The 23,641-nt window shown below is 38.3% G+C and overlaps 1 long non-coding RNA gene across 1 annotated transcript in view; it reads left to right on the top strand.

Annotated features, from left to right (window-relative positions):
* The first annotated feature begins 484 nt into the window (after positions 1-484).
* LOC127659301 (uncharacterized) overlaps positions 485-23,641 on the top strand; it is a 30,159-nt gene continuing 7,002 nt past the window's right edge. The window contains exons 1-2 of the long non-coding RNA XR_007972516.1: positions 485-633; positions 8,723-8,795. This is a non-coding gene — a long non-coding RNA (uncharacterized LOC127659301). The remainder of the gene's footprint in view (positions 634-8,722; positions 8,796-23,641) is intronic.

Raw genomic sequence — 23,641 nt, 5'->3', positions numbered from 1 at the left:
TTAGGGTTTGGGTTAGACTTTATGGTTAGGTTTAGGGGTTAAATGTAGTAAAACTTGTAATAACATTGTTCATTGGTTCCTTTAAATTTTCTGTATGGGAGTACATTTTTGTACAAGCCAACTTGTACAATTCCTTATGATTTCAGCATCTCGTATTATTATTATGACTTGTCTTAACACTGGATTGGTATGTACAGATGACTGAGAGGTGGAAACAAAAGAGACAAAAACTGGAAAAAGAATGAGTGAGGGATAAACTGAACTATGTGTGGGGTGACTGAGGTAGGATGGTCAGGTGAAGGCATTTTAAAGTAGGCAGTGAATGTGTGTGGGGGCTGGAACACATTTACCATGCAGCCATGGGGGTGGTTGAGAGATTCTATGTAGTTAAACCCAACACAGCCTGTGGATACGACACTTCCAGCATGACACTCGCAGAGAAGCACTGCAAGCGGCTCAGCCTGCACACACACACACACACACACACACACACACACACACACACACACAGAACAGTAGAATTTCAACAGGACACTGCAGTCAGTCACAGGCACATGAGCGTTGGAGGACACTGAGTGAGGGTGATAGAAAGAGAGATGGGACGAGACAAATCACAGCACGCCATGTTTACAGGTAAGATTCTGAAGACATTTTAAGTTATAATGGAATACTTATGTTTGACTTAAAAAAAATACAAATTCAGCAACAGTTGGATTTCATTTGCATTACTTACTCATGATAGACCAATCATATTTCATGAGTTTTTTTTTATTTATTATTATTTGAAAGTTGTTGCTCTGCTATTACTAATTGCAAAAAAAATAAATAAAAAAAATTAAACTACACATAAAAGAAAAGAGGTGCTTAACTGTTTCCTGTGTGCTGCTCTGTGCTGTGTGGTGCTGTTGAGAGACTGGCATCAGTAGTTGTTTTCTCTGTGCTGAGAGTGTGTCTCTCCAAGAATGGAATGTAAGGGGCAGAAATCTAGCTTTGCTCTTTGTTCTCTGCATTTGTGTGGTAGAGTGATAAATAGCACACACACTCTCACACACGTATATACACACACATTTACAAACATATCTGCTTCTTCCCAAACTGCTTAAACTTCGCAGCAGGGGCTCAGCTAATGCCATTATAAAGCGTATTTGTTTGTGTTGTACCCCATTCCGTACCAAGCAAGATCAGAGCTCTCGTGAGAAACATATTGTATTTGCGCATGTGTGTGGGTGGAAATGTCTCACTGTGTGTGTGTGCCCTGTGCATGTGCACTTGGATGTTTGGATATAGATATTTGTGTGGGAGGGTGTAGCTCAATGTGTGTGGGTGACCAAGTGCATGTGTGTGCTTGTGCACAACATGGACAAGTTTGTGTGTGTGTACATGAAATATTCCACCCAGCACATACATTTGCAGAGGGCTGGGGTGCCTGTCAAACCTGGAGCATTCCTGTGCTCTCTGAAACGGTGCTCAATGGTGCGCTGAATGCTGTGAATTTCAGATGAAACGTGAAGACAAAAGCAAGAGGGACATTTAAGAGGGTTTAGCTCAGACGGATCCCTGGGAATCAATCCCCACGCTGCAGTGGGAAAATCCAGAGCTCAGGCTTGTATTTCAGGTTCAGCTGGAGACGGTTGCAGCCTGCCGCCGAGGGGCTTTCCCAAAATGGGGCACAACCGGGAGGGGATACAAAGAAACCCACCTGTGGTGCTGTTAAAATCGCACTGTCTGCTGGGAGTGTGAAGTGTCTTGATGTTGTATCCCCGCAGGGTTGGCGATATTTTTCACTTCCAACTCACTGATTAATGCAGCGATGTCTTTAAAGGGTGTGTAGTCTGAGAGGTGGTCTCATTCCGTCCTTACAAATGACAAACAAAGAGGGACGTTTCTATGGATGTGCAGCTCACAAGTGGCTTTTTTAATGTTCAAAATCAAGCACAGAGGAATGCAATATTAGCAAGTATCAACTCGCTCACATTCACTCTCATACTTAAGATTTTCAACTTTTTTCTCTGCAGGATGTGTTGTTCACGCATACAAAAGCAATCCTACAATCCAATCAAATACATCAAAGTATGTATCAAAGTCCCTGGTGCCACAGAGCATTGATTTAAATTCAATAAAACATAATCAAATTGTTGATTTTAGATAACATTGCAGGATTAAAATCTGTTTTGTCATTTAAACTCAATTATTACATGGCTCACTTGAATATTCAGTTCTGAATACAGATCTTTCTGAATTGATTTACTCTTTGTGAGTAATTCAAACACCACTACCAGATAAGATAATGTAATTAGTTCATCTTGTGTATTAATTAAATTGACACACACACACACACACACACACACACAAATGTACTTCACTAAGCGTTTCTGCATTTCCCATTTTAATACTGTTTGTGCTAAAACGGGGGTTTGTGAGCTTTGGAAATCAGTTCTATAGCTGACAGTCTAATTGACAGGTTAGGGGTCTTTGGGGTCACTGAGTGCTCAGGTAAAATAAAAACATGTTTTTCTCATGAAGAAAAATCTGCAAAAACTCTTTTCATGAAAATTGCACCTATCTATGAATGAGAACCTTTGTTACTAATTATCTTCAAATTCAATATCCCAATCATTGTGTTATTGTGTTGGTATAGAAAATGTATCCTGCACAATTTGACTTTTAAATGTACCTCAGATTCCAATATGTAAGAATGTAGAAACCAAATGCAGCAGGACAATTTATTCTTTATAATATATGATAAAAAATTGTGACATTTAAACTGTACACAACAGCAGCGGTTATTCATTACAATAGTTCTGGTCTAACTAAACAAAGGCAACATGTCCTTTAGACTATGGTTAAACAAATTCTAGCCACAGCCGACTGAAGTCACAGTTGATGGAAGTTACTTGTCAGGATGAGACTGGTATTGTTTGCTAATGTCTACATCAGCACAGCCATGGACTAATCTCTCTAATTTTGCTTGTATTTGCCAGTGGTAATCCAGACGTTTATTAACCATTCTGGTTTGTGTACAGTTCAGGTGTCATAATTCTGTTTCCAGATTTCACTTCCCATAAACTGGAAAGGCTTTTTCAACGTTTTAGAGGTATATTTAAATAGTTGAAATTAAGGTTGTTGAACAGTTTCTGAGTCTAAGAAAGTAGTCCTGCTTATTGGTTTTGATAGATAAATGAACAATATGTGCTATGGGTATTGTTTCCTTGTAAAATGTTGCTACTGTAGTTTAACATTTTGAGTGCAGTATATTATTGGTCTATCATGAAATTGGTTAAAACATAAGGACATTTTTGATCACAGCATAACTGAAGAATCAAATTGCTATCCTCAGTTCTGTAGTTTCCTACTGAAATATTGAGTACTTAAAATATGAAGTGAATATTTGATATGATTATAGTAGATTCATTATCAGATTCTTAGTGATAATAATCTGATAAATAAATAGATTATTATCAATTATCAGTTTTCTTTTTTTGACAAAAATAAATATATATTTGCAAATATTTAGCTGCATCATTTTATTCCAAGTGTGAGATTTAGGGAAATAACTTCACGAAGTCACATCTTTATTCACCGTTTATTTGAAATAATATGTTCTGTTATGCATCTTATTCCACTTTAGTATATAGGAACTGAATTATCATAAATTTTGTGCTCACTCTTTGTCTGTCACTTGTGTCTCATTTGGTTGATGCAGCTGTGAAACTGATATTTAAAATGTTTCCATACCAGTAAATGCTCATATTGTGCTATGTGTGTGAGAGCAGGGCTGAAGAGACATGCTGTGCAGGTTATGTTTTCATATTTTGCTGTGTGCAGATGTGCTCACACCGATTAGATCAGAAAAAGAATATATAGTAGCTACAAACAAGATCATGCGAAGGTTTTCAGTTTAAATCTCATTAGTCTAAAAAATAATGATTTTAAAAGAATTTGTCACATTCAAGTTTTTCTTCAAAATTGTTTTACACTTCATTGAAGTTTTTAGTTAGTATTTATTCTATTCACTCAATTCAACCTTTGTAAATTTCTTATTTCTTATATAATTTCTTATATATTTAAATCCTGTGAAATGGCGAGCTTCTGTTGAGCAAATTTCCCCAAGTTCATCATCCGCTCATCCTTCCCTTGAAAAGCTTTTCTAAGATGCTTTCTGTAACAGAGAGAGAGAGAGAGAGAGAGAGAGAGAGAGAGAGAACGGAAAAAGGAGACATTTCATCATATGCCAATCTGGCACTTTGGAAATTTTATGTAAATCATTGGGCACCTCCCACAACTGTTGTATTTCCCCTACGCATCCTATCTGTGTTTGGGACAAGGCTGTGTGTGGATTGGAGAAGAGAGTTAATGTTCTGAATGAGATGATGTGGTCAGTTAGGTGAACCCCCATTGTACTTGTTTCCTGCTAGTCTTACTCTCTGGTGAAACCCCGTGTGTCTACTGTAAAAAACAATTTGGCTGTTGATGGAGGGAGGGGAAACAAAGGGGGAACCATTTTGTACACAATGATCAGTGGTTTCCCATATCAATATACATCAACAAAAGGTCTTAAATGAGGGAAAATAATAATATTACTCATTTGTTAATATGCACAATTCTGCATCTGGCTACACTGCAATTGAAATTGTGGCTTAGGAAATTATTGGAGACTTTCTAGATTCCATTAATCCAAGTCTTAAATGCTCTTGTATTCCTTGAGGAGATTTTGTGTGCTCTTACATTGCAGACATGGTTATAACACCATTTCATTAGACTTCAAAAAGATTATTCTGCACATATGAGGAATGGGATGAGCTATCATTCCCTGCATCAGTTAGAGACATACATCTTTTATGATTCAAAATCCACATCTAGGGAATGTTAGTTTATTACAAATGATCTAAATACACATAAGAGGCTTTAATGGTTTGAAATGAATTTAGTTCTAATGTGAATCAATTAATTGAAAGCCTTTATTGTTAACTATCTCTTCTATTAGATTCAAGTTTCTAAACTGATTTTAGAGGGAACAATTGAGTAACCTGAGAAAACCACTACATAAGTTTCCATCTGGCGATTAAAAACTGTGATGATAATTTTTGACAGTAATTAAGATATTCAAAATGTCTTTAAAGCAAGGCACACTACAGTAAATACTCTAAATGATATATTCTTTGGTGGTTCTGTGCAGCACATTCGGTCAAGAAAAGAACCAACTTGATATCTAGAATAATGTTTTGCTAAATGGTTTCTTAGGCTAGATGGTCCTTTGGAGACTGGAAAAACCATTGATGTTATATTATAGATGCTTCAGATTAGTATATTGGCTTCTGTGTTCTTTTAAGCATCAGTACACGAATGGCTTTTTAAAAAACTAGATAAAAATAAATTATAAATTATTTTTTTGTGTGTAATCTAAATAGGTTCTTCAATGACATCAGACTGTAATATATATTTTGGTATTGGAACCTTAATTTAATTAAGTGCATTTTTGACATGAAAAACAAAATGCATTGACAAATTTCCCCTTTGAATTTACAGTTCAAATCTTTATCATCTGCCCACAAATGACCCATATGTTTTGTCCCCATTCTGTTCTCAGAAACATGCGCATAAAATCAGCATAACTTAGAAGAAATTATGTCATCTCAGCATTTAACTTTCGCCTTTCTTGCACAAAAGTCTATTTTTGACTTAGGACTTTCCTCAAATGTTTTGCACGAAAAAATTGCGCATATATCGCATGCCTGCGTTTTATCACCATTATATCCGCGAACGCAGGGACAGCCCCGGCAGGGGGAGGGGGGTGCTCAACTGAACTGCTGGTTAGTGAAGTCAGAAGCCTGGTTCATGTGAATGGGGCAGCAGCGGCATTTCCAACCCATTCGGTATGTTAATGCACAACTTGTAAAGCCCTGAGGCGACCGGCGCCACAAGGAAAAGGGAAATGACACGCAGATGAATGAAAGACGCGATGATGAACACGAAGTGTCTCGGAGTAGCACTCTCATTTTTACGATTGAGCTAAAAAAAAATGTCATACCTTTCTTTTTCTCTGCCTCCTTTCCCCCCTCTGGACACACAGAAACAGATTGACCGATATCAACTGCGATGATGCGGCGAGGAAGAATGTGAGCGTGCAGCGAGGTCAAACAATAGGTGCGTTCTTGATGCATTTCATGAAATAATTTATTATATTGTGCCAAAAGCTGCAGATTGTTCATGCATTGAGCATTTTTTTCTTTTCTTCTGTAAAACCACCAAGTGGCATATGGCCAATAGCCACAAATATGATGCTTTTGCTGTAATATTTAAGGAAAAAAACAATGCTAGTTACTCCTTCCTGCATTCATGTCGGTTTGTGCCTCAAACCTCGAATTTATAATGCCGCATGCACGATACACATAGCATGAAGTAGCAACAGTGTGCGTTTGGGGGGGGTGGGGGGGTGGGGGTTAGCTATACTTGTGAAGACCACATTTTTGAAAATGTCCTCACAAATATAGTAAAACTTGAGAAAACCGACTTGAAATTTGCTTGTGAGGACCTTTTAGCTGGTCCTCAAAAGCAAAAAAAATAAAGACTAAATTATGTTTATCTTTAAATCTAATGAAGTTCACAGGTTTCTGTGAGGGTTAGGTTTAGGGGTAGCGGATAGAATATATCTTTAGCCTGCTATGAAATGCAGGAAAGTCTATGAGATGGCTTCACAAATATAGTAAAACCAACATGTGTGTGTGTGGTCTCTGTGCGTTCTGACAAATGCATTTTAAATGCAGAGAGAGGCTGTGGAAAGTGGCATAACAACAAAGTCATAAGTAACACAGACATTGAGATGTTTCATTTCTTGATTTTTGTTATTTGGTGTAAGGGCTATTTGGTGATGTATTCTTTTTCCCTCTTTATGAAGTGAGGAGGAGGAGGGGAGGGTTTGTGAACTGAAGAAAAGGAAATTCTTGTGTGTGTTTTGGAATGCTGTTGCCCCGGGGGGACTGAAAGAATTGAGTTGGGGAATAAGAGAGGGGCGAGTTTGGAGAGGGGAAACATTTCCCGTTTCCCCTTTTTTTTTTCTTGAAATGACAAGGATAATACCACTGTCTAGAAAGATTAAGTGCAGTGGCCGGACGCCTGCGAGTGGACTGAACGGACACATTATGCTCATGGATTCAACGAACCCGGTCACCCTAGTACCCCTCATTGCACCCCCATCCCTCAAATTGGAGCGATTGGCAGCAAGCTGCAACCCAAACGTACAATTTCATCACTACCACTAATAATACGACTGCTACTAGTAGCAATATTAGTGCTGAGCCCTATTGTTCTGCGTTTGCAATTAAAAGTACTTCAAATAATTTTCAAATTAATCTTTTATATTCCTTTTAATTGGTCTTATTTGACTTGATGTCAACCAAGTAGACCTACACTTTTATGCCTATGTCATCAACTGATGCCATGTTCAATTAATCTATTAATATATATATATATAGTCTAAAAAATACCTGTTTAGTGTGATTTTGTAAATTTCTTTGTTTCAAATATTTTCCATCAGGGGGCACACATGAGACACACTGAGTGGCATTTAATGTGCAGGCAGTGATCAGAGGAAATGTGATGTGAAAACAGTAAAATAAAATCAAGCCTGTTCACTGTTGGTCTAATCGAAATTAAATTGTTCCTGTTGTTGTTAACAATATGGCAGCAGCTTATTGGTACCACTCTTAGCATTTTTCTGCAGCAATCCGGTTTAAAAAGGTGAGGACAGTTGCTCCTGATGCCTGTATTTCTTATCATTTAAGCTGTATTATTTAATCTACTTTGACTTCACATCTTTGAAGACTAAAACGCTCAATATCTGGTGCATCATATTTGTTTAATTCTAAACGACTGCACAAGAGATACTGAACAAATTTGATTATTTCTGAGCAAGCCCGTATCAAAATATAATTTCAATTTTCATCACATGGTGTATCTGATCAGTTACAGAGTAGAGCATTAAAATGTCTGCTTTGTGCTGTCAGAAATGTCAGTGAATTTTTTTGGATTTCTTTTTTCTTTTTGCCCTGAAAAGAGCTGTTAATGGATCCAGCACCTCAACAGGCATAATGATAAGGACGTGAATGATTCATACCATAGTATATCTCAGATAAGTACATCAAAGTGCCTTCAAAGAGCTTCAGTTTTATAGCAACAGCTCCATAATTGCTACATTTGCATGTTAGGTTACACAATAGTTTTGAAACCTTTTGTCTATTGTCTACACTTTATTGTAATAGGGGTTAGAGGTACTATAGAATGCATAATTAATAGATGAAGAAATAATATTTGATTATTTGGTTGATCTGAGATTGTTTTGTGAGTGAAGCACTCATGCCTGGAGACTATTTGTGTTGTGTAGAAAAATGGCTGATGGTGATCGCCCACACGCAAATGTGAAATATTCTAATGAGCAATCTGTCTCAATTGAGTGTCATCTAGCTGGTCCATTTCAACAAAATGTTCCTTCACAGTCCTGAAGAGTTTACTTTGAATTGGACATATTATACAACATCATTTTGGTTAATGATGAATGGAATGATTATTGTAAGTGACTTTTAGATTCATACTGTATAGACACATTTATACTTTTCATGTGTTTCTAGCGTCTGTGCACAAGTGAATTAAACAGCTAATAAGCCTGTTATAAATGTGTGATAACAGCACTTATAACACATTTGATTTTCTGCTCATTTTCCTGTAGTGGTTCAGATGACGGTTCCTGAAACAGGACATGGACAGACTTGCTGAACATGAATTAGACTGATTTTGCACTGGTAAGTCTAATATTTTCTCCTTTTTTTGTCTACTTTATCTTTGCCATAAGTGAGTGAGCTGCTTGGCTGTAATTGGCATTTGTAGAAAGTGGCTGATATCATACTGATGCGGTTTTGAAAAATTAGGTCTGTAGGTGATGATTGGCAGGTGCCAGACTTGGCTTTTTAGATCCACGGTGTATGTGAGGAGTGAGATCAGTGCACGGCAGGAGGGGGAGTTTCTCATCCGTGGTGTTGAAATGAAATGTGAACAATTGTTTCACTGTGCCAGAGCTGTGCAAATGAGAAAAGTTTGAAAGAGAGCTTAAGGGATGCGGTATATACTCATAAAGATTCAGCATTTTACACACACACACAGTGCAAATGTATAGAAGATAATAGCCCACACATTATCTTGAGTGCAGTGTTTCTTTAGATCTGAGGAAAATGACATCATAAATTGCTCCCTCGGTGTGGGCTTAGCTCGTGGGTAGAAGAGGTGTATGTGTGCAGAGGAGTAGAAAAAGTGAAAGAGAGAGATGATCATTCTAAGTGTAAAGCCCGTAGGCTGCGAGCCCAGCACTTTCACACCCACTCTCTGGTTTGTGTGGGTGTTTGAGTGGGCTGCAAATTTGTGACTCACTTGTGTTCAGACCCACACAGGGGCAACTCTTCTCTTTTCTTCTCTTTTCTTCTCTTCTCTTCAAACTTAAACCCTGTTAAATTGAAAACGTGAGTTAAATTGCAGCCTTAAATTAAAAAAAATACAAGTTGTGCCAGTTACAACCTGAAGCGATACGTTGTTTCACATTTCTGACCACTTTGAATTGAATTACTGATAAAGAAAGTCGACTTTGAAAACTCATTAATGCAAGTAGAAATGACTGGTACAACTTGAATGGATGAAAAACAAAGATGTTATTATAACAATGATAAAAAAAATGTACAGTCTCTTCACTCCTCATGAGTTGTAAGGTTTGCTGTTAATGATGTTCAGCTACATAATTAATTCCCTTTTTTATTTTCATCCAAATGATGACACATCATCCCCTCTACTCAACCTGTGACTAGTATCTGTTTTGTGTTCTTTCAAGAGAGTAGTATTACACATTTATGATGCATTACCATGAGTAATATGTCAAAGATTATAGTCTTCACTCACTTTAGTCCCTGTTTATGCATCACTGTTTAGACAGAAGACTTTTGTTTCCCCTTACAAGACTCTGAAGTCCCTTCTCTTCCTTCATACAGGGTGCATGGTCAGCATCACTAAGCCAATAAGCTAATAGCATATAAAAGAAATCAACATTTAGGTGAAATGGTATTTGAACAAACCCTGGGAATATAGTTTCATATGTTCACATTTTCATGTACTGTTATTGAATGAGATCAAAGTACATATTTGGCATGCTGTCCATGTTGGAGGGCTTGAGCACGAGTCCCAACTCAAGGTCTAAATTCCCCCTTGGATTAGTTCATTAATAAAGATTAAGGAACATTTAAAGGGATAGTTCACCAAAAAGATTCAAATTCGGACATCATTTACTCTTCCTCGTGTTGTTACATGTCACTTACTTCCGTGAAACACAAAATGAGATGTTAGGCATAATTTTAGGGACTGACAGCCTCAGTCACATTCACTTTGTGAGGAAAAAAGGGTAGGGTCAGCTTTCTTCAAAATTTCTCCTCTTGTGTTCCACAGAAGAAAAAAGTTAAAGATTTGGAATAAAAGGGTGAGTAGATGACAGAACATACATTTTTGGGTGATCTATCCTCATAATACAAGTGTATAGAAATAGGGTTGGATTTGGGGTGGTAATGGGATGCAAGAACAATTGTCAAGGTAATGTCAAATTCTCAACTAGAGAATTCTGCAAGATGATTACGGCTTGCTAAAATATGTATGGAAACAGCCATTGTGTGCCAGCAGACATAACACTGATGGAGACACACTGTGGATCAGAGAGGTCCGGTTTCTACACTGAATCACATGCAAGGACAAAGGCACCAGTACACTGCAATAGCATCAGAAGTCTGTAGAGGATGTGTAACGGGTGGATCATGCACCCCTCTTAAATGAAAGGAAAAGGGACACAGGCTGGGACAGTGGAAGACACTCCTAGTATCCCCCCCTGCAGTCCCCCAGGCTCCAATCAGCCCTGCGCAGATGAGCCAGATAAAGACGTGTGTGCTATGGAGGAAATGAACTCCTGTGACCCATAGCCCTGTAAACAGCTGGAGAAGAGCCCCAGACTCTCCCTCTCTGTCATTTCTTCCCTCCCTCGCTCCGCATTGGCTCTCTTGTTCCACTCATTCTTCTAATCCAAGGTCACTCTTTTTTCCCCCCAACTCTCATTTGCCATTTCTGTCTCTTTATCTCTCTCAGAGTCTCCCTTTCTCTGTTACCCCTGTTGTTGGCGGGATTTCGGGCCAGAGTAACCAGCCCCGCCTTTGATTACACCACTCTGCCTTAGTGAGGAATGCATTGAAGGGAACTTTATCAGCATTGTATAACATCAGCACTTTCTCTCTAGCCTTGAGATAATTGAAGGTGGTACTCCAGGAAGCCCTGAATGAGCCCTTGTCTGGGCAGGGGAGGCCGGGCGCAGAGGGTGGGGCGGGGGCTGGGTGTGAGAGCAGGAAACCCTTCTTGGCATGGAATGGAATGTTTCAAAAGAACGCTTTTGGAACTTCCAGGTTGAGGGCGTCTGCTGCTGCGCTGCTGGTCACTGTAGTTTGCTCTCGCCCTAATGCTGGGTCTGGAGAGGGGCGGAAAAGGGAAGCCACGGCTCTCCTCATTCGCTATCAATGGCGGGCCGGCCCACTCACAGGATATACGCAGGGGAAAGCGTGGACAACAGCGGATGGGATCACCGTGGCGCAAGGCGGGGGTCCAGCATCCTGAGTTTACAGGGACAACCCGTGGCGGCAGGCTGGGAGACAGGAGCCAGGGCGTATGTGTCAGAAGGAGCGTGAGCAGGGAGTGTGTGGGCAGCTGAGGAGGAGAGAAAAGACGTGGGTGTTGTGGAGGCGAGAAAGACTGCAGGCAGATGAATGCTAGAGAGTGACATGGGGGGGGGGGCTGCTTTTCATCTGACACCTTTAAAAGGGCCAGCCAAGGGGTGGAGAAGGAGACAGTCAGACTCCCTTTAATGGAGCCTGAACCCTTTCTCACTTTCCCACCCAGCATCCACCCAAATCCCTGCAACATGGTACAGGAAAGGCATAACATCATACTAATTACCTGATAGATTTATTACTTAGAAAATACAGGCTCTTACAAAAGGAAACACTTATTCATTAGTCAGGCTTCGTTGTTTTAATATCTTTTCATTGTAGGTCTTTCAACAAGAAAATGTAAATTGTGATTAGAGATTCAATCCAAGAACAGGCATTTGTGAGTACATCACATACTTGTGTTATACAGTACATTTGTCAAATGATAGATTTCAATTATTTACAGTGAGGTCCAAAAATCTAAGACCACATTGACAAAATGGGATTCAAAATCAAATTTAAACTATGAAGTCTATATTAAATTTTATGATTTTGAAAAAAAGTGAAACGTCATGACAAAATAAATAAGGAATATTTCAAATTCTGCACTATTTCTAGGTCATTATGTAAGCAAATTTGTGAGCATGTTAACTCCTCAAAAGATCAAATTTCCTTCCTATCATTGAAGCTCACAAGATTCTGGAACAAAAAGGACTGAAATATTGATCTTATCATAGGCATAGGCTTCTGAATACATGGATTTAACCACTGGAGTCATATGGATCACTTTGATGCTGCCTTTGTGCTTTTGGAACCTTGAAAGTCTGATACTCATTCATATGCATTGTGAGGACCTACAGAGAAATATTCTTCTAAATATGTTCATTTGTTTTCTGCTGAAGAAAGAAAGTCACATACATCTGGGATGGCATGAGGATGTGCAAATGATAAGAATTTTTTTTCTTAAAATTCATTTTTCTTCAGTTCATTTTTTGGTGAACTGTTCCTTTAAGCGCATGCTGTCATTAAAGGAATAGTTCACACAAAAACTTAAATTATCTCATTATTCACTTACCCTGATGCCATCCCAGATGTGTGTGTTTTTCTTCAGCAGAACACAAGATTTTTTGAAGAAAATAGAGCTCTGTCAGGCCCTTTTAATGCAAGTAAACGAGTGCCAGCCATTTGTTGGTCCAAAAGTTACATTTAGGCAGCATAAAAGTAATCCATGTGACTCCAGTCCATCAATGAATGTCTAAGAAATACTAAGAAATTCTGAAATTCATATATTTAATGTAATATAATTTGAAATAAAATATGTATTAAATTAGAAAAATGCAAATAGAAGCATTTTCACTAGTGGTCTTAGACTTAGACCCCCACTGTAATTCCTCAACCATCATGTCTCGTATTAGCTGCTCAGTCAGACTGGAGTGAAAAATGAAGATGGAGTAAAATTGTCTCTGTGCATGCAAAAGGGAGCCATTGTTCTGTGAAGCATCTCCAACAGTCACAAAGTGTCAGACAATTATAACTGCATTTGTAAGGCTAATCATTAATAGACTGATCATTTCCTCAATAGGAATGTTTCACATTCCTGGATCAGGGTCAAATTTGCCTCCACTCATGGGCTCAATCCCTCATTGTCTTGTCAACTATGTCAAACAAGTGGTTGGCATGGTTACAAGGTATCTGGGTGCAGAGTCTTGCGCCTTTTAAAAGCTGCATTTGCATGCTAGTGAAGTGACAGATGAAGAGTGAGTGAATGTATGTGCGTGTGTGCAAGGCAGAATATAACACAAGCACACAGCTGATAAGACCTGTGAAGTCATGCCTCCGCGGCATGACAATGACATCACAGCTGCAACCTTTTTTCTTTTTTTTTTTGCCGGCTAGCAGCCTCCTAATATAGCCATCCAGTGCCTGAGGCCAGACTAGCAGAGACCCAAGTGGCGAGACCCATCAGGCATGCACACGAGCTACGGAACTACGCTCTGGAGGGGGGTAGAGGGAGGCGTCATTACGTCGCCCTGACGTCTCTCACCAGCAGACTAACTAGACTCCAGTGTGGCTCAGTCTAGCCGCGCACGGTCATGTGGTTTCAGCTCATTCACACAAATGAGGGCTATGTGGAGCTTTGTCACCATTAGATCCAGTGTGCCTTACAATTGATGTGGTCACCTGATGTTGGCAGCTACTAACCCGTTGCGAAAATGACCCTGGATAAAACACGATCATTGAATGGGTCAATTTTATCCCACAGAGAAATGGAGCTGATTTTACTCAGACAATGCTTAATGATTATGAGATATTTGTGCATAGAAAATTAGGAAAACATTATTTCATTTTATATTTAGTGATTTGAAATACAATTATTTTATTATTTGATCTTGATTACAAGAGCCATTGGACTCATGAATAAGGTGCAATGGGAGAAAGGTGACTACAGTTGTTCCTGGCAGGCTACTCAGCCTCACAGGCTCCATATGGTTAGGATTAGGAATGGGGGTGGGGCTTGGGTATCTGCTGCCTGCCAGGAACATATCCAGGCACATTTGTACAGTAAGCTGAATAATGGCAGTCTCATGGCAGTTGGGGTCAGTGCTTTCTAAATCTGTCATGACCCCTCTCTCACTTTTAGTCAAAGTTTATCATGTCCAAGTGAAATTGCAGAGGTCAGTCATGGCAGACTGGACGAGTCTTTCATCTTTACATTTATGGGGCTGTTGGCAGCTGTACTGTAATAAGAATCTGTAATGGTAATGTAAGAATTTAAAGCTGTTTGTATATTCTAGTATGGAGTTGTTGTCTTCATGACAGAGGTGGGTAGTAATGAACTACATTTACTCTGTCACATTTAATTGAGTAACCTTTTGGGGGAAAAATTTACTTTTAGAGTAGGTTTAAAAGTGGGTACTTTTTACTCTCACTCAAGTTTACTTTTACTTCTTTACAATGGGCGGCATTCCTGTCGATACATTACTGGGTTTAATTTTAATTAATGTGTAATTTATTGAGAGATTATTGAATGGGACTTTTACAAGAGCAGAAGTTTACGCAGCTGCCACAGTCACAGACTTGTCACTGTAGTCGTCAGTGCTGCAGCATCAAACTCTTCAAAGTGAAACACTTTCTTCACTCCACACAGTGAAAAAATTATAGTTTTGACATAAAATGCCTTTATATAACACCAAGACAAGCTGATATTTCAAGATTAAAATCTGAGCTTTAATTTAAGGCAGCACGCTGAGGTAAGTTTTGGCTCTAATTACACTTAAAATTAATGAGTGCATTATGGGTAAGAATGAGTGAACAAAAGTAGGGAATGAGTGACTCACTCAGAATTCCGTCCTACACTCCTACAAAATGGCGGACACTCGAAATAGTGCAGTGTATAGTGGATAGGGGGCACCAACCCCAGTGTTCCACGACTGGGGTTGGTGCCCTACGTATTAGGCTTCATACTCTGCATTTAGAGAGTGGTGGTACTGCTGTACAGAACTAATTATCTAAATACTTACGACACTGAAAACTGTAACTACACTAAAGTAGGCATTAATAAAGCATGATCTTGCTTTTGTTTATATTTCAGCATTATATATAATGTCCTTGTGGGACATTTTCACATTTCACAGTAATAATTACTAGAAATGTTTCCAAACCTCTCTTTATTGACAAATTCATCCAGATCTGACAAGAGCCCTTAAAGGGATAGTTCACCCAAAATTTTTAATTCTCATTATTTACTCACCCTCACGCCACCCCAGATGTGTATGACTTTCTTTCATCTGCTGAACTCAAAGTAATATTTTTAGAAGAATTTCTCAGCTCTGTAGGTCCATACAATGCAAGTGAATGGGTGGCAACATTTTAAAGCTAAACAAAATCCATAAGACTCTTAAGTAGTTAAATCAGCATCTTCAGAAGCAATGTGAAAGATGTGGATGAGAAACAGATCACTTTCACATTCTTCTTCTTGTGTTTTTGATGATTCACTTTCTTTTTCACTCTGCATATCGGCCCCTGCTGGGCAGGGAGAAGAATATCTAGCACAAAATGTCAAATATTGATATGTTTCTCACCCACACCTATCATATCACTTCTGAAGATATGAATTTAACTACTGGAGTCTTATAGATTACTTTTATGCTGCCTGTATGTGCTTTTTGGAGCATCAAAAGTTTGGCATATAGAGCTAAATATTCTTCTAAAAATCTTAATTTGTGTTTTGTAGAAGAAAGGAAATTATACACATCTGGGATGGAATGAGGGTGAGTAAATGATGAGAGAATTTTCATTTTTGGGTGAACTATCCCTTTAAAGTGATAGCTCAGCCATAATTTAATATTCTGGCATCATTTCCTTACCCTCATTTTGTCTTTGTATTATGTGGAACACAAAATATGTTGAATGTTAGGGACTGACATTCTTGGTAACCATTCACTTTCAAAATGTGGAGAAAAAAACATTCTCTGAAAGTAAATAGTGACTATTAGACATTGTGTCTAATATTTCCTTATTGTGTCGCATGGAAGAAAGTCAGGTTTGGAACAACATGATGGTGAATGATGACAGAGTTTCCATTCATAATAATAACAATTCTGTAATATATGTTAAATGTGTATTATGTAATGGAATATAGGGGTGTTAACGTCTATTATGTCATTTGTGAAAGTAATGAGTTACTTACTACTTGAGTACTCTTTTAATTGGATAATTTCTTACTCTTACTCAAGTAAATATTTATATTAGTACTTTTACTTCTACTTGAGTAAATTTTTATTTTATTTTATTAAATGTACTTTTACTTTAGTACAGTTATTTGCTACTCTTCATTATGTGCTTAGATAAAACCCCCCTAAATTGTATTATGTATATGCAAGGGCATATAACTGTGATGCAATATGCAGATTTTAAAACATAAGGGGAAAAAACTCTTCACAATGATTTAGATGGACAAAAAATATTGCACAAAGAAATGCCAAAAAATTGTAAACCGAAGAGTAATGATTTCAATGGCCATTTAAGTTCAGATAATTTTCAACAGAAATGTAAACGTTGGGGAAAAAAATGTCTCTGGTTTAAGAATTCAGCTTGATTTATCTGCAGATAAGAAAGTGATTACTGCAAAATAATTCAGAAAAATGCAGAATTTGCAAAACTCTTTAAAAATGTCTGTTGAAATAGTGCAGTGTTTTACAAAAAGTATATGAATGATTCGGGATAAAAAATAAAAAAAATCTCATTTGTTAGACACAAATAGGGAAAAGAAAAAGAAAAAAGAATGTTATTTAAATATTTTAAATAAATAAAATGTATTACATTTAATAAATGTAAGTTTTGCCAGTTGGGGTTTTAGATGTTTCTTAGACACTAGTTGCAAATTCAAATAGACTTTTAATAGAAAATTATTGCATTTTAGAGGTTACAATCTGTTGGTGATTCTTGAGATAAGTTTAATTTAATTTGTGATGTTTAAAAAATAAAAAATGTTCAACTAAGAATGTTCAATGTTAATGATATTTTAATCTGTACTGCAGGCTTAAATAAATATGACTACTGAATTTATACATTTTTTCCATGTATTTTTTAAATGTCATTCTGTCAAGTGACCAGATGTTGCGAAAGCCAAAATATCACACGTTTTTTACCACATAAAAAAATTGTCTGTTTATCTAATATCTAAGGTAGTAGTTAAGATAATTCCTTAAGTAGGAACACCCCTTTCCGTTTTTGAAATTCCTCTCTCAAATGAAAGGAGTGGGAAGCACATGGTTGCAACAACAATAATCTCCCCTGCTTGCCCTGCGGTTACATTGTAATGTTCCTGAGTCATAAGCTCTCATCCCACCAACAACAAAATGAAAGACAGCAAGGTAAATCGTTTCAGATAAAAATTTATAACGGCAAAGCATCATGTTACATGACATGTTACGATGTGTGATTCATCGTCACCTCCCTTCTATTGGAACACAAGCTGTCTGTGCTGTGGTCAAGCTCAGTTTCACCGTGCAGACTGACACACACACACATTGAATGTTGTAGATGTGAGGAGATTTAGACAAATTTATTGACCTATATAATGTCTCAAATCATGAATAATGCTCTGAGAAAGACATATAATCTTTCATGTATATCTGTGGTATTCCAAGACGTTTTTTGATGATTCTCATTTTAGCTATTCCAAGGTTTAAGAGTTATACTGTATATATAATATTCAGAGGTCCTAAAAAGTTTTGGACAACTTTGTGGCACTTGAAATGTATGAATTGTATTGTATATGTGTGTATATATATATAAACCACAGGGTTTATCCTCCCTCACTTTAATAGCTTGAATGAGACATGGTTCTCTGAGTCACATTGAACACCAATATTCCCCCTTTTTACCTCTCATGACTGAGCCTGATTTGAGCATCCTGTAAAATCAGCAGTGGTTGAAGAGCTGGTGGGTTGTTACGGGGCGGCAGTGCTGGCTGACCAGCCACTGTTTGTGTATTGTAAGGTGGGCAGTAAGGGAAGCACAGAGTCGCGCTGTGTTACTCAGGCGGCTGGGGTAAAACACAGGGCTTGTGCAAACTCCACGCGTTGCGGTCCGTGGCACACGGAGATGACTCACTATTCTTTCTGTGACTAACAGCAAAAATATGGCAGTTTAAAAGAAGTTTCAGTGGTTCTCTGGTTCCAGATGGCTGTGGACCAAGAGATGGGCAGGTACAGTTGCAGTTTCTTCCAACTCTCCCTGCATCTCTCTTTCTGTCTATCTTTTAATTCAGTGGAAATGTGAAGTTCTGAAATATTAAACAGCTGAATGTATCTCTGTGGTGTTGGGTTTCCCAAAGCTTATGAGAATTCAGCTACTTTCTCCTGGATGGAGAGTTGGGGATTTATGGAGATACAGATAAAATGATGAAAATCCAGAGATCCTGGAATATATTTGAATGAGAAGCTTTGTTTTTAATCAGGCTTCCAAAAACTACATGGACAATGCTTGTAGGGAGATGTATAAAATATATAAAAGAAATATGAGCTTTTTTAAATTACGTTGGAGAATAAAATAGTTTTCTATCTACTTTCTAATATGAAACATTTATTTTATCAGCTGCAAGTTTATGAGTCAGCAAACTATATAGTACATTTGACACCTTATGTCTTTTTTTCCCTTTCTCATTTAGTACACTAGTTAAGTAGTTTAGGGCAGGGTTTTCCACCAGTGGTCCATGAACAGTTATATAAAACCTAACACGTTTAATAAAAATATTCTGTATATTTCAAAACAGAATTCATAATATTGTACATTAATGGTCTGTTAGCATTATAGAAGGTAATGTTTATTCATGCTATTAATGAAAATTATTCTAAAGTCTATTATAAAGTTAGCTTTTTTATACCTGTGGTCCCTGGGTTGTCAAATAGTCTGTAAAAGTTGAGAACACCTGTATTAAAGTAAGTTGAAGATACAAGGTTTTATTCATACCATAATTCATATTGTTATGAATGGTGCGAGTATGCTTGACAATGTTGAACCTCATAAGAAAATAAGTATGTCAGCTGTTTTAGGTTTTAGACTGTTTAGAATGGGAGAACAGAGTAGAATTCTTTATTGAAGCACACTAACCGGTCCTCAGTCACATAAGTAGGGGAGTTTCCTGCTTCTAAAGATCCTAGGAACAGCCTAGGCATTTTTCACCACGATTGCTGGCTGTTCTCTCTCACTCGCTCTCTCCCTTCCTCCCTTTTGCTCTCCCCCTTCTTTTTTCTGAATGGGTGTCCTCTCTCTAACCTCTCAATTCACAGCAGCATTGAAACAGGACACTGCCCTGAACACTGATAGGCTGCAGGCAAATTGCTCAGCCCCTCATTCTGACACTATAAGTACTCTGGCAGTCCGTCTCCAGTGTATGACTGACTGTTTAGAGGGAGAGAGAGACTGTTGTATGGGTGTGAGAGCGACAGGGGCAGGGAAAGATGGAGAGTGAGTGGGAGGGGGCTGTACAGAGTTTAAATTCAGTGACAGTGATAACAATGATATTATTCGGTCGCCGCTAAAACAGGGAAGCACAGTCTATGGCACGCTTTCTCTGTCTCTGTCACTTTAAGAGTGTTACTGATTAGTCACTAAAGAATGCGAGTGGAAAGAGAGAGAAAAAAGGACAGAGAGTCAGAGGGATTGGAAGACAGAGCGTGTTTAAGCCTGGAATTCATATGAAGAAGACCGATAATGTTGTTGAGCTGAGTAGAGTTTTGTTTTATTTTCCAGCAGTGAGACATTAGAGCAAAAATCCAATATATAGCTCTCTCTGTCTCTCTCTCCCACGTTTTCTCTCACTCTCTGTAAGTTTGCGGCTCCTGAAGAGGCTGGATATAGGGGGGATGTCGGGGACCCTGCACATGCAGGCAGCGCTAAGCCATCAAGAAAACCTTTTCACCCAGACTGAGTAAGTCAATGAGGAAGGAGAACTCTGGCTACTAATGGATATCATATGGTGTGCTTTAAAACTGAGAAATTGTTTGCAGGTTTTCGATAAGTTGACTGAGAAAGTCAAAATGAGGTGATTCTTACAATTCTTCTTACAATTAGTGTGTGAGTCTGAGGGTACAATATATATATATATTATTTTGTAGTGTATATTAATATAATATACAGTATAAACTTGTGTGTATTGTGCGTATAGGTCTGCCATTCATAAAATCTGCTTTCGTTTTCTGTCTATGTCACATGAGGGAACTTAAATAAGGAAAATTGATAGCTTTAACTTAACTGAAACTAATTAATGAACTGAAATGGAAAATGATCTCAGGCTTATCCACTCATGATAACATATACTTCTGAATGTGGATTACTAAGTTGAATGATGTTAGATTTGTGCACAGATTTGTAGTGGCGGTTTTCTACATAGAACATGTGTGTCCTTTTTTGAGGAAGAATTGTCAATGTGCCTTTTGGCGGCTGAACATATTTTGAACATATTTTGTGGGTTCCCCCAGGACAGTGGTTGTTTTGTCAGTTTTTCTCCTTGAGTGTCCTCCAATGACTGAGCACTCTGTTGCGGCTATGGCTAGCAAGCATTTAAGGAGGAAGAATTTATACAGAGTACCATACACAATGCTGCTTCTTATGAATGGAGCATTTGAGGATCACTTCTGATTGGCCGGCTACTCTTTGGTAATCAGAGGACACATACTCTGGTTTGCTGGCCGGCCCACTAGTGGCCAGCTTGTGGGTGTTTAGATTTACCGTTACCTTCTTTAGTGTGTTATCGCTGTTGGGCAGGAAAGGTAGAGTGGTTTTGTGTGTGTACAAATACATTTGTGAGTTTGAACTCTGTGTGTGTGTGTGTGTGAGTACGTGTGTGAATTTAAAGCATATAAAAGAGAAGTCCTGGCGGCATACGTTTATCTAGGAACACTTAGTCTTTAGCCAATCAGAATGTGTGTATAGAGAAACACACTGGATTTGGCTGTATAACTAGATGTTGTCCTTCATGAACTACTGTAGTACATGTGCATAAACGACCTTCAGAGATACAATTTCTAAAGAGGTTGGCTTTTGTTCTCACTTTGTGTCAGAGAGTATTTTTCATAATTGAAAATAATGTTATGTATATTTATATAGTCTTATTTATAATAATGAATTACCGGCAATGTCACAATGTAATGTATAGTTTGCATTAATTGTACAAAACAATGCAATTATTTTTTACTTTAAAACTAAAGTATATCTAAAATATTTATATATAACTCAAATGTAATTAATTTATAACCAAAATAATGCTTTTGTTTTTCAACAGGTATTAAGTTAAACAGGCTTAAATGTATGAGACTTAAATGGTTAGTTCACCCACAAATAAGAATTTATACATAATTTTCTCACCCTCATGTTGTTTCAAACCTGTATGACTTTCTTTGTTCCATCAAACACAAAAGGAGATGTCAGGGTGAATGTTAGAGAGTGACAGCCTTCACTTTCACTGTATGGAATAAAGATGCAGTGAAAGTAAATTAAGTTGTCTGTTCCTAATATTCTGCCTTTTGTCTTCCCTTGAACAAACAGGATTTGAAACAACATGAGGGTAATTCAGAAGAGAATTAAAAAATGTTGTTGAACTATCCCTTTAAAAGTTGATTGAACTGTCATTTTATACTTTCAATCTATGTAGCACGCCACTAACTCTAGGGCACTCCAGACACAGGAAGTGCTGTTACAATCCCTTAAACCGTCACTTCACACACAATTATTTTATTGCAGACTATTCATGGGCACCTTCCAGAAACTACAGCAAACAATAGCAACCCTAAAGTTAGATCTCAGGCTACCTGCCACCATGTGAGACTCTGGCAGGATGTGAAGTTGGAGGAAGGGGCGTTGGGTGTGGAGAGGGTGTGTGTGAGTATGCGTGTGAGACTGACGCCTCTTACAGCAAAAGGAATGTGCCGGCCACACATTGACCCCTGCGCTTGCAGAAGGGTGCGGCAATAGAACCTACGCCCACCCCAACATGCTCATGCGTCCTCCATCTCTTTGTTTTCTTAAACTATACAAAATGTACAACTCCCTCTGGCCTAGCTCACAATTGGCAAACCAATATGCCCACCCAAAGAAGTTTGGCCTAAAGGGATAATTTGCCCAAAATTGAAAATTGTCAACATTTACTCGCTGTGGAACACAAAAGGAGATGTTAGGCAGAATGACAGCCTCTGTCAACATTCACTTTCATTGTATAGACAAAAGATGAAATGAGAAAGGTGACTGAGACTAACATACTGTCTAAAATCTCCTTTTGTGTTCCACCAAAGAGTGTAACATAGGTTTGGAACAATATGATGGTGAATAAATGTTTGGGTAAACTATTTCTTCAAATCTTATAAGGTAGGAATTTGTCAGTATGCTCCACGTGGAACACCCCAGCTTATCATATCACCAGGCTTCTGCTGTCTGTGATAAGAGCATGATAGTATAATGTGATCCACAGATGGTATTTAGAGGAAACGATAGTCTCAGGTCAACAAGAAATCTTGCCTTCTTTCTCTAGCACTATTTCACAGGGAATCAATTTAGAAATCAACATTGTAAATCAAAGAACTTTTCTGGGTGTGACACCACTTTTATTTTCTAGGTCATGCTTTTTGCAGTTGTTAGGCTTTCGGTGGCAGTTGTGAATCATCAGGTAGCTTTTTTTTTTTTTTTTAAACAATGGAATACTAATTTTTGCACTTGTGCTGAACGAGACATCAGACATACACTCCCTATACAGGGAGTGGCAGGAGTGACTCGTTTTTGGAAAGGGAGGAGAGGGAGCCACTGGCACGTCACAGTGTGGAACACTGCCTCTAAAACCTGCCATAACATATGTGCCACAGGGTCAGTTTGTCAGGTTATGCAAGCACAATTCACTGCTCACGCTCTACATGTCTCAAGCTTGAAATCTGGTCTTCATAAGACAGACTTCCCCGTAAGAGAGCTTTTGTTCCCAGCACTGTCCCCATGCCTCCCTTCTGCTGATGTAATGAAAGTCAAAAAGAGACACTGTAGAAGGATGCAGAAAGAGTGAGGTGTGTGTTTGTGATGTCCATGCTCAGGTAACGGCAGAGAGCATACACACACACATCCAGCACTTTGTGTGTTTCCCCATCTGGGCAGAGTGCAGGCAGTGCATTGAATTCCAATAAGCAAAGAAAGTATACGTGCAGCAACACGTCATGGAAAATGAGTATCAATGGAGATCAGAGCATTTCCTCTCTCTTTCTGTGTTTCCAGTGGCTAATCAGTGTGAATTATGAAGCAGGTAGCAGATTGCCCACAACCACATTCACATAGTACTATGAGGCTAAGCAGGTCCTCAAGGCACTTGTTAAAAAGGGATAAAGCTG

The sequence above is a fragment of the Xyrauchen texanus genome, chromosome 18, assembly GCF_025860055.1.
Source record: "Xyrauchen texanus isolate HMW12.3.18 chromosome 18, RBS_HiC_50CHRs, whole genome shotgun sequence".
Classification (NCBI taxonomy): domain Eukaryota; kingdom Metazoa; phylum Chordata; class Actinopteri; order Cypriniformes; family Catostomidae; genus Xyrauchen; species Xyrauchen texanus.
Note: the sequence above shows the minus strand (reverse complement) of the source record. Positions and strands in the feature narration are given on the sequence as shown.